Source organism: Vigna angularis, chromosome 7 (assembly GCF_016808095.1).
Source record: "Vigna angularis cultivar LongXiaoDou No.4 chromosome 7, ASM1680809v1, whole genome shotgun sequence".
NCBI classification, from domain to species: Eukaryota; Viridiplantae; Streptophyta; class Magnoliopsida; order Fabales; family Fabaceae; genus Vigna; species Vigna angularis.
In genome coordinates this window covers 2,775,200-2,782,039 of record NC_068976.1, presented here as the reverse complement: position 1 = coordinate 2,782,039, position 6,840 = coordinate 2,775,200, and positions in this window count along the sequence as shown.

The window sequence follows — 6,840 nt, the reverse complement described above, 5'->3', positions numbered from 1 at the left end:
ATGGGGTGTGATAAGAAAAGATGGGTGGTGAGGAAGTAAAAAAAGTGAGATTATTTTGGGCCATTGGATTAAGTGTTTAAAAGAAAATTTGGGGGTGCAAAAAGTAAAATAAATAGTATTTTTCATTTTGGTTTTTTTTTTATGTTTTTTATTTTTATTTTTGTGATGAATTATATTTATCCGGACGAAATTGGGTATTGACATATAGGACTCTCTTTTGAAGGTAATATACCTTATGAGTAGACAAATGATTACTCCGGCCTATATGCTAGACAAATGATTTGTAACCTAAATGGAAACATTTCAAGTAGAATACTAGTGGGGTCGATGAAAGATGATACAAGCTACAGAGGAAAATCTTATTTTGATATGGAAACTTCTCACATCAAGGGAGATTAACCAAACTCATCTCATGAGACATAGCATGAAAAAGGCCATAAGGGACAATGCTCATTTACCATATCAACACCTGATTACTATTTTTATGGAGCATTTTAAAGTTCCTTTGGATGATGAGTCATTTATTCTAGTGGAGAGGTCATTCAGAATTGGTGCTGAAGTTATCAGTTCCTTTGACTTTGTTAAAATAGCATATGGACACTAGGTTCACAAACAAGATGATGCTTAGGCAATTCTTGATGACCGTCAACCATCTTCCCCTCGACAAGTTACTTCTTCTGTTTACTTAATTAACTAACTATTTGTGATTCATGATAAGACTCATTGGTAACTAATGGTCATCATACCAAGACAATCCAGAGTTGTATGGTTTCATTCCATGCTTAGAAAGATGAAACTTGACTTAAAATTCATGTTACAATCGTAGGTGTTACTTTTTTTCATATAATTTACTTAGTTATATTAATATTAAGCTATGTTTCTTATGTTTCAAATATAATTAGAGTTGTGGGTAATCCTAGAGCACAACAAATTCAAATACTCTATCCAAATGTTTGAGCTCATTGATTTTTAAGTTATTAATTTTTGCATTTCAATTTATGACCTTAATATATGATTATTTTCTATGTTATGTTTAATGTAACAAATAGCCAGATTCATAGGCATGTGACTACCATGTCATGTCTTGGATTAAAACCATCCTTCGAGTAGGAACTAGAGATGATTGGATTGAGGTAATACTATATACCTTTCAGATATTACAAATCACATAAACTTTAAACATTAGTATGCAAGAATCCATCACTTAGAACGAATGACATAATGAAGAAGATATGACAGGAGCAGACACATATTTTCTGGAACGATAGAGGTAGGACCCATAATAACAATAACTGTATTTTTCTTCAAGATGTTGATTAGTTTAGTTTTAATTAACTTTAGTTTTGATAACTTTAGTTTTAGTCTTAGTTTTAATTAGTTCAAAGTTTTAATCTTGACATTGCATTGGAAAACAATTGTGCTGGATGTGTTTTGTTTTTCAGGTTTGGAAAAATTGTAAAAACAAAAAAATTATTTTAAAGAAAACGCTACAATTGATGGTGCCCATTTGCAGTACGAAGATGGTGCTCAATAGTATCTACTTCTGCTCAACCTCAAAACATTCACAAAAATCCATTCTCAATGGTGTAGTTATGTCGTTCAACGCTTTTAAACGTTAGTTTATGGAGTAATTTATTGTCAATTGACACGAGTTTCACTCACGGTCGACGTCCTTTGACGTTGGTTTTGGCCTCCAAGATCAATTTGACGTCACTAACTAAGATGTCAGAACTTGGTCTCATATTAAAGGTCAAAAATAATGAAAGTTAGAAATTTTTATAATAGAGAATCTTTGCGCTGGTGGGAACAGATGTATTTGTTTGATGTATATTCTACTTATAATGTTGTGATATTTTGATGTTTGTATATTAATTCATTCTCCTATTTAAAGTTGTGATTTACACATACAATTATATTTTTATGTGGAAATAAATAATAGTATAGATATTGAGAAAGATATACAATCCTAAAAAATGGAGTCAATATTTTTTTATTAAGATTTTCAATAACATAAAAATAAAATTTTATTTTAAATTATGTAATTTGTTTTAAATATATATTTTACTACCCGAAAAATTAGAATGTCAGAATAATAATACACTGAAAACAAAAAAAACAATCTCTAAGACATATCGCCACCTCCGACTCACTCATCTTAACACTATACCAAAAGCCCAATTTTTTTTTTATCCCTTTTAACTAAAACTGGTCATTGATGTGGAAGCAGAAAAATGTGCCATGTGTTTTATCTAGAACAGTGACATGTGTCCAAGCTTCTCTTAAACTCTTCTCTTTTCTTTCGTTGGTAAACGCTAGCTGTCTTCAAAACCCATACTTTCTCAGTCTTTTCCTCGTAACCCCTTTGTTCCTTAAAATCCTAGCCATTTGCCTTCTATTCCTCTGGTAAATTTTAACCACCCTCAAAATCCATATTTTTTCATTATTTTCATTTTCAATTTGTAGTTTATGTGCCAATTATTATAAATTTGTGGTATGTATTTTTATCTCTCAGTTATGTGCTTACTTGAATAGGTTAGATCTTGCTCCATTGGAATTAAGTTATTTATATTTATTTTTATGATTATATTTTGTTATTTTTGTTATCATACGCATATGTTTTCTTTAGTTATTATAATGGTTTTCAATAATTATATTTTATTATAACATGTTTTAATTACTAAGTTATTAATACTATTATAATTATTATTATTATTATTATTTAATCACCCAATTATATTTTATTTTAACTTATTTCTTTCATTATTAATTTTATTTTTATTACTATTATTATTTTAGTATATATTTATATTGTATTCAAACATTATCTTTTTTTAATTGGTAATATTGTTATAATTACTTTTATTACTGTTATTATTATTATTATTATTATAATCATTACTATAATCAATAATAATAATATCTTATTTTAAATTATTTGTTTAATTTTCATCCTACAAAATTTGAATTGATATTTATTGGAAACTGAATAGGTTGATTCAATTTTATTACTTTAATTTACAAGGTCAATTACAGTATTAATTTGTTTTTCTAATTATCTTGACATCAAATTATTTTAATCAGAGTGGTCATATTTTACTTTAAAAAATAAGTTTAAGAGTATATTCATATACTCTATTTCTTAATTATTAATACCATTGTTTCTTTCGGATCAAATAAGGATATCAGGAGTGTGACCTAATAACATCTCTTTTTATCATAAAACAGATTCAAAAACTACATCTATTTAGATTATTGTGACTAAATCTCAATAATTTAATTCTCTCGTTATTATGTTATTATTTTTATTTAATTTATTATTTATTATATAGTTATTATATTTTTATATAAGTATTATTCTGATATAAAATAGGTTCATGATTCATAACTAATCCTATAAATATAACTAGCAAGGAATACGAAATTCAATTTCCTGAACACACTAAAACTCACACTGAATATAAATATTTGAACAAAACACTTCTGAACTCTTGTTACTTGTCTAAAGACTCGTAATTCCCACTAAGATCAATAACCATTATTACAATTGTTATAACTTCATTTAATAACTATATTTTATTTTATTTTTTTAATTATTAATACTGTTATTACAACTATAATCAGCCGTTATTTTTTTTTTTTATTTTTAATATAAATATTGTTGTTATTATTATTAGTATATTAAATAATTATATTGTATTCAAATTTTTTCTTTAATAAATATTATTATTATTTAATCCATTATTATATATATTAATCCATGATTATTTTTAAAGAATTATTATAAATTTTAATTTAAATATTTTGTTGAATTTTTAATATTATTAGTATTAATAACATTAATATTATTTTATATTGTTATTTTTTAATATATATATATATATATATATATATATATATATATATATATATATATATATATATATATATATATATATATATATATATATATATATATATATGATTTGGACAAAAACATCAGGTATTTGATATAAATGTCTGGATGTTGATATCGAAATCTCAATTTTCCATTTCATTACAATTTAGTTTGTAGAATTTATTTTAATTTCATGTATGAATGATTGAATTTATTTTAGTTTGTTCAATTATTATATATTGTTCGTAACAATTGTATGGTAAAATATATTTTATGAAAAAAATACATAAATAATTTAGCTAATTTTTACGATAAAAATGATAAAATATTATTATTCAATTTTAAAAAATAAAATATTTATATTCGATTATAATTATATTTTAATAAATTTAAATTTATGTAGTTAATATAGTCTATTGTTTTTAGAAAACTCATACCATTATACAATTCAAATGCTGAATTTTAAAACAAGTTATTCACAATTATAATCGTACTGTATTATTGTATGTTTATTGATGATACTTATTATTATATATTGGAATTCAATCTTTATTTAAACACAAATAAATTAATTTATTAAAATAATCAATTAACTTATATACTATTTAAAAATTTCAAAAAAACCACTAACATACAACGACACAGTAAAGATAAGAGAAGATGATCCAACCAATGTATCAACGTTGATGAAGCGTCAGGGCCCGAATCATTAATGGAGTTATAGTGTAAGTCAATCATGGGTTCGTGAAACTTGCATTGAAGGTGGATGTGCTCATGCATTACTCTTGTTCTTGTGATAGCAACTACATTGCGTTAAGCTCATCTTTGTTAAATAAACTTAAATTAAAAAAAAAATTATTTGTAATTTTTCCATAAACTTTATTTGTCCAATGTCGCAATCAGTTAACATCTAGGTGGTTCTTATTTTTCTAGTTTTTGTTGCACTACAGCAACTAGGTAACAGACCTTAGTGGTCATTATGTTTTAAAGCCCGGTCATTTAGGAGATATTTTGGTTTTTCTGGTTTAGAGCTGTTTTTATTTCATTCGGCGTCTGTAAGTGGCTACTTTAATAGCCTTTATCTCAATCAAAGAGTGTAGCGCAATATAGTTTGCAAAATATATTTTTTATGCGTTAGGTTATTTTAACAAAGTGACATCACAGCATTATACTATTAGTATTATGAGAAAAAAGAGAGAAGGAGAGTCCAACACCGTGAGGGAAACAATGAGTGTTTGAATGTTTTGTGAAAGAGATGACAAAAGTTGTCAATGGTATAAGTGTGTCACAACTGACGAGAAAAATCAATTATGGTAATTAGTACCTACAAATGAAGGCGTTATTGAGATCCCAAGACATTTGGAATATGATGAAAGACGGGTACAATAAACCTCATGGGGACGAATATCAAATGGTGTCACATATGATCGCAGTGAAGAAATCACGTGCAAGAGATGGGTCAGCATTGTATTTTCTATATTATGCAGTATATGAGTCAAAATTCGAAAAAATAACGAATGTTGCATTAGCAAAGGAAGCTTTGGAGACATTGGAGGTTGCGTATAAAGGTGACAACCTAGTAAAACAAGTCTGAATGCAAGCTCTCAGAGAGGAGTTTGAATAGTTGAAGATGAGGCTCAAAGAGCAGGTAACCGAGTACATAACTCGGGTGGAAAAGGTGGCCAACCAACTCGGCAGGAATGCACTACAATAAATGTGCGTATTACCGAAGGCTTATTATCCATGGCCTTTAAGCCTTCGGTAATGCTAAATACCGAGGGCTTTTGCCCTTCGGTAATGCCTGATGCCTCATCATATGCGAACCATATCTTCATCCAGCCATTCTCTCGAGAGATCCACCCGCACACATCTCTTTTTCTCTCGAACCTCCGCTCGTCTTCGATCCATATTTCGAGTTCCTCCGCCTCAGATCTTCATCCACCAGCCACGGTTAGTCTCTAGATCTTCATTCTCTCGTACATTTCTCCCTTGCCTCAGCCTAATCCACCATAGAATCCACTTTTCACTGATTAAACCTATCATCACTAATCTATTTTCACTTTTGCCCGATTAAAACCTCTTTTCGTTCCATTCTATCGATTCAATTGTGGAATCCTTTCTCTCGATCGATCAAAAAGTCCCAAATTCATAACCCTAGAATTTACACCGATCAAACCACTCAATCTAGGGTTTGCCTCTGTTGTCTATCATCTGATGTTCTTCTTCTTCGATTTGCTCGATCTGTGCCAGTTTCCATGGTTCCTCATCGATCTGCCTCGACCTAGAGCTATCAAGTAGTATTCAGAGCCTAGGTTAGGCGCATATGCACGGAGCTAAGTATTTTCTTTGCCTTTGCATGTTGTCTTCGATTAATTGTGTTGATCTGTTTTGGTCTTGTATTGATTCAATATGTGCGTTGGTCGTTCTCCATTTTCTGAATTGTAAGTCTGTTTCGAGTCATTTGTCTTGAGTGTTTGTCTTTACTGTTATGAGTTTCGTGTTTAGGATTCTATAGTTTTGTGTATGTGCGTTTTGTGTGCTTCGAGTCAATGTTTCATCATTTTAAATCGGTGCATTTTATTTTTGACTCAAACACTAGTGCAAAAACAACGTATAACATCACACGTTCAACGTCGAACTAGTCAATAACCAACGTTAAAAATGATCGGTGGCATTGTTGTAAATAAATGCAATTATTAAACGTCGTTTAGAATTGTAATTCGACGTAAAAAGATATAAAACGTCTAATGCCCCAGCGTTAGACGTCAAAAGGTTAGTGAATTCAATAAAAATTTGAGCGGGAGATTGAAAATTCATTCACTTTATCTTAGCGCGCGAGATCCTCTTCTCTGTTCAAACTTTTCTCTAACGGAGTTTGATGACCATCACATGTAATCTTTCTTTCATTTGATATAAATGCATGTTAATTTACTACTTTAGGTATGATTTTCGTTTGTTTTGACCGA